Consider the following 13,384-nt stretch of genomic DNA (forward strand, 5'->3'; position numbering starts at 1 on the left):
ACCTCAAAGTGGGGGGCATTAATTAGAAGACCCAGAACTGTCCAAGTATTAACTCAAAAGGGGACTGAATTGATGCTTGATTTTTTTTTTGTGGTTGTTAATTGATTAAATAGGAATTAATTGAAAATGGATGTTAGCCCCGCAATAAAAAAGGGGGAATGCTGTTGATTTGACTTGGACTTACTTTCTATTGTTTAAACTGTGCTATAGTCTCATGGCTGGGATAAGAAGCCACTACATAACTCATCAGTGGAACCTGAGTTGCTCCTTGGCATCATTGAAACCTGGGTGGGGTCCATTGTCATTTGAATAAAGCAGCTGGAGTGCAGGCCTGCTATCATCATTCCACCATTGGTTGGTGCGTGGATGGGGTATAGGGGAGGAGGAGCCCCAAGAAAAGCCATGACAAAGTGAGTGCATCCACAGAGGTACCTGTACCACCCTAAGACCATCCTTCTTCAGACCAAGGCATGGCAGGTGAGTTGAGGGCAGTGCCCCATGCACTCGCCACATTGTCACCTTACCATCCCAGTGATAGCATTACAATCCCATCTTCCATTTTGCCTCAAGTCTCTCTGAGCACGTCTACATGAGACGCTACTGTGCAGTAGAAATGAGCTACCATGCAGTAGCACTGCTGGGCACTAACTGTGCTGCAATGATACTGTGCAGTAGTATTGAGTAGCATCAGAAAGAAGATGTGCGGTGATGGTACTGTGCAGTAATGCCGGTTACTGTGCAGTCTGCTGCTTGTGTGGATGTGGCCTCTGAATCCTAGCCCGACCTTCCAGCATATCTACTACTCCCTCCAACTTGGTGTCACCTGCAGACTTGCTGAGGGTGCACTCCATCCCATCTTCCAGGTTGTTGATACAGACACTGAACAAACCCAGCCCTAGGATTGACCCCTGGGGCACTCCACTTGATACTGGCTGCCAGCTAGACATTGAGTCATTGATTACTACTTTTTAAGCCCAATGATCCAGCCAGTTTTCTACTCACCTTACAGTCCATTCATCCAACCTGTACGTCCTTAGCTTGTTTGCAAGAATGTTGTGGGAGACCGTATCAAAAGCCTTGCTAAAGTCAAGATATATCATGTCCATTGCTTTTCCTGCATCTGCAGAGCCAGTCATCTTGTCATAGAAGGCAGTTAAGTTAGTCAGGTCTGACTTGATTGATTGATCGTGCAGTTCTTCAAAGATAGGAACCAATAGGGATTAAAAGGTGTAAATACCTTATTGGGAATTAGGTACTTAAATAACTTTTGAGGACCTGGGGTCTTCTTCTGTATATTGTAGAACAAAGCAGCACTTGATAAACAAAATAATCCAAAGCTAGCAAGCTTTATCTATCATAATGGCTACTTAAGTAATCAGATAATATACTTTATATGTGCTTTTCAAATAGAAAAACTTTAGTATTATTTGGTCTTTAATTTTCTTCATAGAAGCAAATACTTTTGGCAATTGTTCCAAGCCCCCATAACATTTTTCAACATTTTTGTCAATTGAGAAGCATTTAAGATGTCCCTCGATTCATTTTCTTAAGGCACTTACATTATACCCATCCCAAATATGCAGTCTTTAAGATGTTCATACAAATTGGCATCTGAATGCTTTTTGGTGAGGTCAGATAGGCTGTGCTTCATTTCTACCCCCAGAAGAGTTTTTGATATTGCTATTACAGTAATAAATGTGTTATGATTGTATAGCAAAATAAGATACGTTGACAAAGCCATTAAATGTTTTGATTGCCTTTAATGAGAGTCCAGTTTTATTTCACTCCCACCAGCTCTTCTTCTAACTGTAAATGAGAACTGTTAATTCCTCAAAGATTATCTCACCAAAGCATATTAAGTGACTTGCTTGGAGCAGCAATAGGCTTTCTCACTGTAGTTACAGATGCAATCCACAAGATGGCTTAAGGAAATGAAATTCATTAGTAATGTGAGTATAGCTTGGGAAGGTATGAGAGAGGGAGATAGCCTCAAGAAGATGACTGCGTATTCAATAATATTCAGTGTAATCCTTAAAACGCCTAGTATATTGTAAACAGATAAACAAGCAACCCAAGGAATGGAGGCCTTTATTGCTGTGGATCCTTCTGCACATGTATTTTTAATCTTTTGTCTGTGTGTCTTACAAACTTTATTAATAGCAGTAAATGTTGCTGTACAATAATGTACGATAGCAGTTAAAGCTTATGGAGCCCCCGTTCAGTTTTATAGTACCAGCACAGCAGGCTGCACTGAGCACCACATGAGTACATTTATAAAAAGCTTATTACAGTGTACAGTAGGGCATTTATTTTTTCAGCCCTGTACTGAAAACCAGTGCTATTAAATGTGATTATGTCCCTTAGTAGGGCAGTGGAAACAGCACTGCCATTTGTTTTTATGGAGCCATCACTGCCATTTCATACAAACTAGCACAGATTGACAAAGCCAGAGAATTTACTCCACCCTGAAGACTCCATTCAGAAAATGCTGGTAGTCCACATCCATGTGCCAAACACTTCTAAGCTGTTGTGGATAACCTCTGGGAGCATCCATGCATACCAGCAATGCAGCGGTTGCAATCTTCAACTGACAGAAGTTCTCAATAAAAAATAATTAATTCCATTTGCTTGTTTTTATGCTGTGGCCTTATTTCTAGATGAAAACAGAAGCTCAAAAATGTCACTTTGACATTATCAGATGCATGCCTACACCTGGGAAAAATATACTCATCAAATAATATATGTACAATATGTAATGTACAGTGTCTTATAGGGAAGGACAATGGAAATACTCCTGCAGAGGAAAGGATCTCTTTGAAAATTTTGAGTATTTTCAATGTTTTCTGCAGAATGGAGGCTTTAGGCCTCTAAAATCCAGCCCACTATACTGCATAAAATAATGTACAATCTAATTATAAACTATCTTTCTGCGTTTGAAGACAAATCAAGCCAATACATCTGACAGTGGGGTGAATTGGGCATACTGGGCTGAATTTGTACAAGTGTTGCCAGTAGGTCAAGGGACGTGATTCTTCCCCTCTATTCAGCACTGGGGAGGCCACATCTGGAGTCCTGTGTCCAGCTGTGGGCCCCCACTACAGAAAGGATGTGGACACATTGGAAAGAGTCCAGCGGAGTGTGACAAAAATGGTTCAGGGGCTGGGGAACATGACTTGTGAAGAGAGGCTGAGGGAACTGAGCTTACTTAGGCTAGAGAAGACAGAGGGGGAATTTAAAAGCAGTCTTGAACTACCTGAGGGGGGGGGAGGGGGTTCAAAAGAGGATGGAGCTGGACTGTTCTCAGTGGGGGCAGATGACAGAAGTAGCAATGGGCTCAAGCTGCAGCAAGGGAAGCTGAGGTTAGATATTAGGAAGGATATTTTCACTAGGTGGGTAGTAAAACACTGGAACAGGCTACTGAGAGAGGTGGAGGAGTCTCTGTCCTTGGAGGTTTTTGAGACCCAACTAGACAAAGCCTTGGCTGGGATGATGTAGTTGGGGCTGGTCGTGCTTGGTGCGGGGGGGTGGACTAGATGTGACCTCCTGAGGTCCCTGCAACCCTCATTTTCTGTGATTGTATGAATTGCCTCATTCATTGTAATGGGGTGTTAACTCTAAAATGTCAACTGTCAACATTATTATAGATAATAATAGGTTTATTCTGTCTGTCTGGAGCACTCTGATTGGTTGTCTCGGCAGTCAATCACAATGCTTACTGAAACAACTAATCAGAGTGCTCTGGACAGACAAAATAAGCGTATTATTATTATAGATGATCCTGAGGCATTTCAAATAGATATGCAGGCAAGTCAGAGCTAGAATGAAGCACCAGGCCAGGCTTTGCCAAAGGAAAAAAAAGTGGGGGGTAAGGGGGCTAAGTCTTTTTTTCCCCCTGGATCCTGCGCGCCTCTCCCGGTAGGGCCTTTGTACACATGAGGAATACCACTGTAATTTGTTATGGAGCAAACTAAACTACATGGGACGTGTTTTAGTTTGCTACGTAAAAAAGTTGTTTAAATCGAAATAAGTCGCCTAAACGTGTACACTGTTACACAATTATATCACTAAAAATTGCAATTAAACCACTAAAAGGGGCAATTTCCTCATGAGTACACAGGCTCTTGTACGTGTACAAGGGCCCTCTTATTCTATGACTGTAAACCAGTCACAGAGTCAGACTTTTAACAAATATGTATTTATATTCCTAAGCCTGTGTTTATACATGGACAGCTGTCTGTAGTCTTTTCAATGGTGAGAAGTTTTGATTCCGTTAAAGTATTCAGTCAAAGGATAACGAAAAATCCTGTATTTAAAGAAATACTTTTGCAATAAACACTTAATGGCAAATGTTTTGCGGGTTTCATCTAGTTGTTAATTATTTCATTGCTGATCATTTTAGCAGGTTACAAACTTTAGCAAGCATGCTCAAATTCATTTAAAAAAAAAGGACCTAGAAATAATTTTTGAGATTTAAAAAGTTAAGTGATGTAATATTGTAGTAAATATTTGAATTTGAGTATTATGCTTAGCCTGGGGGTCTGGAAGGAAAATATGAGAGAGAAGGTCTCAATGGACCAGAAGGTCTCAGTGGGAAAGGATAAAAAGATCTGCGGAAATGGAAGATTGTGAGTGGAGAAAATCTAGAGAAGGGACTGCAAGATAGTAGAGACAGTGGGGAGGATTTAATAAAGAGTTGAGTAAAGCCATTTTTGTTTGATATGACTTCTTAAAATGTATCCATTTAAAATATAATCTAGTATTGTTTTATATTTTAACATATGGTTTACGCATCCTGCAGATTTTAAAAATATTTTTTCTATAGGCTATCAGGAAAAAAAAATCAAGTTTTTAATTTTTTTGTGCAGATTTGCATTATTTCTACATATGAAGTACCCCTTTCAGAACAAAATTCAGTGGTGTAAACACCTGAGCTTCCCCAAGTCACTAATTACCAGGAATCACTATTACCAGGAGACACTAATTACCAGGAATCCTGGTTTTCTCTGATAAAAAAATTCACAATTTTTAGATTTAAAAAAGTAACCCAAATCCACCTTTTTCCGTGATTAAAATGAAATGTCACTAATAGATAGATAGATAGATAATGGGTTACTTTTTTTTAAATCTGAAAATTGGGGATTTTTTTATCAGAGAAAACCAGCAACCCGTCTCATTACTAAAGTTCCAGTTTCTTCCAATACATGCCCTGTGTTCATCTACAAGACAGAAGAATTGTCACAGATTTTAAGGCAGAAAAGGACCATTATGAGATGGTCTGATTTGCACAACTTTACCCAATCATTCAAAATGCAGACCCCATAATGTACGTCTGAATTATAGAATAATCTGTAGAAAGTCAGCTAATCTTGACTGAAAGAGTACAAGAAAAAGTCTCAGCTGGTGTGAAGTCAGTGGAGCTATGACAAGTTATGGCAACCAAGACGGCATGATGGAAAATATGCAACACTCTTAGGAAGCTATTCCAATATTTAATTATCATCAGCTTTAAAAAATGCATCCTATTCCTTTTTGGCATATTTCTAACTTTATTTTAGGGCCACTGGATCCTGTTATGTCATGGTCTATGAGACTCTCTGAAGCCTTCCCTTGGTGCCACTAGCCTGTAAATTGCAATTAAGTCACCTCTTCACATTTTCCTCGATGAGCTAAGTAGGACTGAACTGCTTAAGTTTCTCATTGGGAAGCATGCTTTCCAGATCTCTAAACATTCTTGTATACCTGAACCATCTTTAGTTTCACCCCTCCTATTTAGAGATGGATCACTGGCAATGCATAGAGGGTGCACGTGCACCCCCTGAGATTGGCCGTGCACCCCCTGGAAGTCCAGCCATGAAACTGGACTTGCTGGCAGAAGTGCACTTCTGATTTTGCTGCTGGTTTGTCTATCGGTTTCTGGGGGACCCCCCCCATTGGTAATCAGTGGCTGGGGGACCCCCCCACATCAGCGATTTGTTGCCTCCCCAGACTCGGGAGGCAGCAGTCGCCTATAAGATGGATAATAAAATTGGACTATACCAACGTCATATACAAAAGTTCTTGCTTCAGCTGGGCTCATGAAGCACCCTTGTACCCCAGCCTGCCCCTCCGCAGCGCGTTGAGCCAGGGGAAGCAGCCCTGGGCTGGCAGGCTGACCCCCAGACCCCCCTGCCAGCTGTGGCTGCTCCGACCTGGCTCATCATGCTGTGGTACCAGATGCATGTGCAAATGGTGTGCCTCAAGCAATAAGCTCCAGTTTATTGCTTCACATTAATATGCACATGTAGATGCACCCTCTTAGTCCTTTTTGGTTCAGATGTTTACACTAGAGAACACGGTATGAAGCTCTTGGCACACTGTGCAGAAAACAAGAGGTGAACTGTGCATTTTGAGCCGAAACAAGGAAAAAGGGGAAGAATATGAGAATACATCTGCAATCACATTAGACAAATGCAGAAAAAATGAAGGCAATATAAAACAAATTAAAGATAAGCTCAGCAGCCTTAATTTATAACTATCCCCATTCTTACTTTGGGATCAGGTTCACGCATTTGCCAGCAGATGGAATCATAAAGGTAACAGATGAATGTCACTTATTAAAAACAACACTGTGCCAGCAGCTCAAAAAAGTTTGTGGCATAGGTACACTATGGTTCCCCAATGTCATAGGATTAGTTCAATCAAGACAAGCAGGAGGCATAAAGAAAAATTCAGAATTAGTGTACTCATAATGCAGCCCTCCTTGTGCAAGCAGGCAGATTGTCTGTAGAGCAAAATGTGGTCAATTTTCTCCGATTTTTTTTCCTATGCTGGTAATATTTTGAAAGAATGGAAAGAGAAAGGTGTGAAAAATATGAGAGATCTACATTATATTTGATATGTGGACCTCTATTTGCTCAGATTAATGCTGTATGTGTAAAGGCTTAACTCAGTCCTGGCGGGTGTTTGCACGCCCACAGAAAACCATAATTCAGTGGCTTCAGGCAGCCTCAATCGCAGAGCTAAACAATACAGGTATGAAGGTCTTTGAAGACTCGTCTCTTTCTAAATTGGGCCCAACATCCTCTTGTCTTGTGGCAGGGCTGGGGGAGCCCAGCATGTGAGAGAACAAAGGGGTCTGCCTGGTTATAAATAGAGATGCATGCTGAAGCTCAGGGGACAAGGGGAGGCATGGTCTGAAAGAAACAGACTGTAACTTGGTCACGGAAGACTGGGTGCATGTACAAGGAATAAGCTGGGCCTACTGAAACCTTGGGGGAAATGCTATGCTTTAGGTAAGATAATACGTATATAGGTTGAGTGCTGTTTTAACCCTTTTCTAGCTGACCACTTTGTTCTATGGATAAATAAATAACATATAAAGCAGTCGTTGGGTGTTCCAGTATTTTCATGCTGCTTCTCGCGTGTACAGAAGAGGTTCTGCTATATTAAATTGCCCATTGTTTTTGACATCTTTCTGTAAATCCCAGTCGACTGCACTATCCTGGATAATAACACTGGTGTATTGTACAATACCGCAACCAACGACTGCCCGTCCAAAAAGAACTACTGATGGCTCTTTCTGGGTCAGCCGCTCCTCAGCCTCTTGTAGGCTCAGTTCAAGTGTAGTAACTCATATAGTTTTATCTGTATCTGAATACTTATCAAGATCACAAATGCCAAGGGGATGCATGACTGGTTATTCCTTCCCTCTTGAAAAAAGATCATTTGAATTTATCTGTCTTTGTGATCTTTCCTGGATAATGAATTCCACTGCAGATGTGAAGTTCAGTTCTGTTGCCATTAAGCCCAAATGTATAGCCTATAAAAATCTCTGGTTCTTTCAAAATAAAAAGTCTCTCTAGAGCCCCTTAATACCACTTTTGAATGTTTTGCGGGGCAATGGATTTGATTCAAGGAATAATTCCATTCTATCTAGAGGCAAACTGTAACACATGAGCTATATACAGACTGTACTGGTATCGTAGACAGAACTGTTAGTGCCACCTTTACTTAAGGTTGGCCAACACTTATCATTGTAAGAACTGTTCAGTTTCTTAGAGATGCCCTCAGTTTTAATAATTCCAGCTGAAACCCATCATGCTAGGTACCTGTCTCAGCCTGGACTGTTTTTGAAAAGATTTAGCAAAAACTGTTTAGGGAATTTTGGAACCCAAGATTAAGGGAAAATGCAGTGTCTTGTTCCTGTTAACAAGAATTCTTACAATCTAGAGCTCGAGTGGCCAAGTGTTTTGAAGAACGGCTTGAAACTTCATAGGGGAATTATGTTTCTATTAGGAACATGCCTTTTGTTTTTCCTGTGGGGAAAAGCACCAAATTTCATCATGTTACTTGGCTTTGAAAAATTTCAGTTCACGTAGGCTCAGCAGAAATGTGCTAGTTTTACTGCTGACAGGTCACAAAATGTAATTGTAAACAGGAAATTACTGAGGGACTGTATTTCCAGTGAGGGCCTGTAAGTAGGGACCTACCTGAATCACAGTTTTGCAGATTTTGCAGAAACTGTGAAAAACAATGTTGTCCCACGATTGCCATGAAATCTGGCATTGGCTGCGATTTCCTGCAAAATCAACCAAAAATCCCCCCAAACCAATAGTGAGGTAGATTCAGTGAAGGCGCCCTCCACCAATCAGTAGCGAGGGGCGGGGCAAAGAAAGCAGTAGTGATGTAGACTGAGGGAATCAGCAGCCGGGGTGAGGCCGCAGCAAGGGGTGAGGCTGCTCGTTAATCAGCAACAAGGGGTGAGGCTGCTGGGGCCCCTCTTCCAATCAGTGGTGAGGGGCATGGCCACTGCAAAATGCCCACAAAATCAGCTCTGCACGCCACGAAAAACCGGTCTTGCTGCCACTTAGGTAGGTCCCTACCTATAAGGAATGGCTGTTAACTATACCCTGTTTAACATTCTTATCACTGACCTGGGAGAAAATATAAAATCATTATTGCTAAATTTTGCAGATGACAAAGATCAGGGGAAGGGTAAATAATGAAGAGGAGAGATTCCTGATGGTGATCTCAATCATTTGGCAAACTGGGCACAAGTAAACAATGTGTGTGCTAATCTACACATCTGTAGAATTGCACATATAGTAACAAAAAAAGTAGGATAACCTTCAGGAACAGGGACTCTCTCCTGAGCAGCTGTCACCCTGTACTAGAATTGGTGCCATAACGCAGTGTTTCCGAACCTTTTGTAGCCCAAGGCACATTTACACTAATAACATTTTTCCGTGGCACACCTGTTAAGGCATTCCCCATCCTCATACCTATTGTAGCTCATCGCTATGGCAACATTCTGCAGCACACACATTCATTTCTGACGGCACGCTGGTTGGGAAACAGTGCCATAGTGGATAACGCCCACTGTGACCAGAAAGGTGATCTTTGGATAAATAAATGGAAATATGAAGCTGGAATAGAGGTTACATTGCTGAAACAGGGAGGATATATTACTTCTGTATTTGGTCCTGGTAAACCACCACTGGAATCGTGTATTCACAGCTCATTATGGCTATTGATAATTGGAGAGGGTTCAGAGAAGAGCTGTGAGAATGGTTAAAGGACTGGAAAACCGGCCTTCTCATGAAAGACTCGAGGAGCTCAATCTGGTTAGTTTATTAAAAAGGAGGCCTAGGGATAACTTGATCACAGTCTAGAAGTCCCTACATGGAGAATACAAATTTGATGAAAGAAGGTTTATCTTGTTTAAGCCAAGGCAAAACAAACTGTTAATGGTTGAAAGTTGAAGCTAGACAATTTCAGCGCAGTAATAAGATGCAAATTTGTAACGCTGACGGTCAACAAGCATTGGACCAATTTGTTAAAAACTGTAGTAGATTCTCTATCACTGGAAATTTGTAAATAGGAACTGATCTTTTCCCCCCTGGAAGATATGTTCTACAGAACATCAGACATGAAAAATACAAAGATTCCTTCTGGTTTTATAACCTGTAAATCACACTACGGATGGCTACATACTATGACTGGTTGCAGGATGTCAAATTTTTCCACACTGGAAAAATCCACCCCAAGGCACAAAGGCTAGCAGACCTGGCTGTGAAGAAAAGCATCACAAAGAACAGACAACAATCCCTGGAAAACTCTAAGCCTATTTTGGATAGGATCCTAGAACTGGATGAATAAAGATCCATGCAGGACCCTGGATGAAAGACAGGAGATAAATTCACATCCCTTCTCCTTCCTTTCACTCTCCCTGCAACTAGTCTTTTTTCCCTCCTGAATTTGATTTCCTTGATTTCTTCTCATTGTTGTGTTTGATATGTGGGAATCCAAGCAGTGTGTTTACATCCTGATCTTTTCTCTTTTCTGAGGTATAGTAATTCTGTTCTTGTTTTGTAGATTGGCATTTTGCTAACATATAGCCATAAGAAGATTTACTAAATGTAATTGTTTACTTACTAATAAAGTAAAAAGATTCCTTGATTATGGTAATCAGCTAAAATGCAAATCTGTGCCCACAAACTGAATTTAAAATTAGAAATGTAATTTTTAGATCCCCACAGCAAGCTTCAATCTGTAGAATAGGTTGTTTCCATACTTTCCTGAACTATAAATAATATTTTTATCTAATTAAACTACTATTTTATCTCTTGGAGCCAATAGGAACTGAGGCTGCTCAGTTCTCAGAAAATAAGTGTAAATAATATGCCGAATGCACCCACTATGGATTTATCAGTTATTCCTGTAGCAACTAGGAGCCCTAGTTATGGACCAAGACCTTATTTTGCAAGGTTCTGTACAAACAGACAACAAAAAGACAGTTCTTGCCCCCCAAAAATGTATAATCTAAGACAAGTCATAACAAAGAGACAAAGAGATGGGGGAATATAAGGAAATAATAAGACGAAACTGGTCAACATGATGATGAGTGCAGTTCAAAGATATGATCAATTGCTAAGCGTTTCTCAATTGAATAAAAAGGTCAAGGGGAGACAAGGAAAATCAGTACTGATGAGATTGCAGATGAAAATAAGTTATTTTTGGCTACATATACTTTAAACAAAATTCCTCCTCTCCTATTCAGCACTTCTAATTTTTAATAATATCTACTGATGAAATGTCAGATTCTCTACGGAACCAGACTAAATAAGAACATTAGCTCATTATTCTACCTATGGCATTCTCTTCAGGTACATACGTTGTGCCCCTTTCTGGTGATGGCTGCCCATGTTTTAGAGCCTGCTGTGCACTTGAAAACTAGGCCGCAGCGATCACTACAGTTAATTAAGAGGACAGCCAAAGTGCAAACTGTTCACCTTGGAAATGTAGGATCCGGTCCAAGCTGTATTTTGTTTTGCGTCGTATCACTAAGAGTGTCCAACACTGGATGCTCCAGAAGAAAATGCAAGAACCCCATATCGGGCAGATGTCAAAGAATTTGCCTCCCTCTTCCCCACACCCCGATAGGTTGCATCTCAACCCCTAATAGTTAAAAATTAATACCCCTAATAGTTAAAAATTAACTGAACTCCTGAAGTATGAAGTTCTTGTTCCTCCCCGATTCCTTTTGCATTAACTTTTTAAGCTCTGGTATTCTTGGCATTGCTATAAATATCCAATCCTTAGTAAGCTCTAGGTCTGAACAATATCACATGGCAATTAGTTCCAGAGTCTAATCATAGGCTGAATGAAAAAGCAGTCCTTCCATTTTTCATTAGCTACCTTTCCATTTCATGGAGAGACCCTTTGTTCTGGAGACAGAAGCTCCCACTCATCAGGCCCGTCCTTATATATTTATATCATGCCCCCTTTTATCTCAAACACAAACAATCCCAACTTTTCAAACTCCGTGTGCACCCTATGAGCCCCTTTAAAAATATCTTTGTACAGCCCCTTAAATTCTGAGCAGTAGACCTTTATTTTTCTGTGGCTGCTGGATTTTCTTTGCAGACACTTGGCAAAATTTCCCCCTCCCTGCCTTCATACACTGGTTCGTCAACCACATGTAATGATACTAGGCCTGGGCTTGTCTTCTAATAGCAAGCAGTGACACGACTGTTCCTGATCAGGACAGTCATCCTTAATGCATGCTTAATGCAGGCAGGTGTTGCCTCTTTTGTATGCGTGGGTGACGTCACCACAGCGCACGCTGCGCGTTGTGTGTGCGCGTAACGAGCAAGAGGCAAAGATTTCTTTGGGTGATACGTTTTATTGGACCATAAGGGCCACAGAGTGAGACAAGCTTTCAAATGCAAGACATTCTTCTTTGGGTGACGTTAGTCAGCGGTTCTCAGCCTTGTTAGACCCACGGCATCCCTTGGAAAACACCAGCTCTTAGTTTTCACTGTTTTGATTAAAAAATAAAGAGAGAGAGCAAGCGTTTTGCTGCAAAGAGCTTGACACGGCAGAAGGTTGCTAATAGTATGGATTCCTATTTGACATCTCTGGGTTTATCTCCTGAATCCTGTTTGCACACCTAACAGTGCTAACTTTGTGTGGTGCTCCCCAACACCCCTGAAAGGATTTCGAGGCACCCCAGGGTGCTGCAGCGCACTGGTTGAAATCACTGTTATAGAGAATATGCAGTGAGCACTCTGGACGTGCACGTGCCATTCCACCGTGTCTGTGGTATACATGTGCGGGCACCATCATCTCTTCCTACAGCCACATTTGGGTCCACGTACCCCGAGTGAAAGACAGCCGGCAGGAGAGCAGATGCACGCGTGTACTGACAGCAGAGCCCGAGATGCGGGCACGCACCGACTGCAGGGCCCGAGAGACGCACGCTAGGGCTGTGCGAAACACCACTGTTTCGTTTCGCCCGGCCAGTGTTTCGTTTCATCCTTTTGTTTTTGAGGTACGTGCATGTACGAAGAGCAGTACCTGAGGCACACATGTACCAAAAGCAGTGCCTTGAGGCACACGTGTACCAAGAACGTTGCCTTGAGGCGCACACGTGTACCAAGAGCGTTGCCTGAGGCGCACACGTGTACCAAGAGCAGCACCCGAGGCACACGTGTACCAAAAGCAGTGCCTGAGGCACACATGTGTACCAAGAGCAGCACCTGAGGCACACGCACGTACCAAGAGCGCTGCCTTGAGGCACACGCGCATACCAAGAGCAGCGCCTGAGGCACACGCGCATACCAAGAGCAGTGTCTTGAGGCACACGCGTACCAAGAGTGCTGCCTTGAGGTACACGTGTGTACCAAGAGTGTGGCCTGAGGCACACGTGTGTACTAAGAGTGTGGCCGCCCCTTCGCTGGCAAGGGCACATCGTTCCCGGGATCCACGCACCTGTACCAAGAGCTGTACACTGAGGCACACGCGTGTACCAGGAGCAGAGCGTGGAGGTGCACGCGTGGTGGTGCGCCCGGCCCGCCCGTGACGCGGGGGGAGGGGCGGGTCCCCCCGCCGCCGACGTTAAACG

This window comes from Alligator sinensis, unplaced genomic scaffold (genome assembly GCF_000455745.1).
Source record: "Alligator sinensis unplaced genomic scaffold, ASM45574v1 scaffold393_1, whole genome shotgun sequence".
NCBI classification, from domain to species: domain Eukaryota; kingdom Metazoa; phylum Chordata; order Crocodylia; family Alligatoridae; genus Alligator; species Alligator sinensis.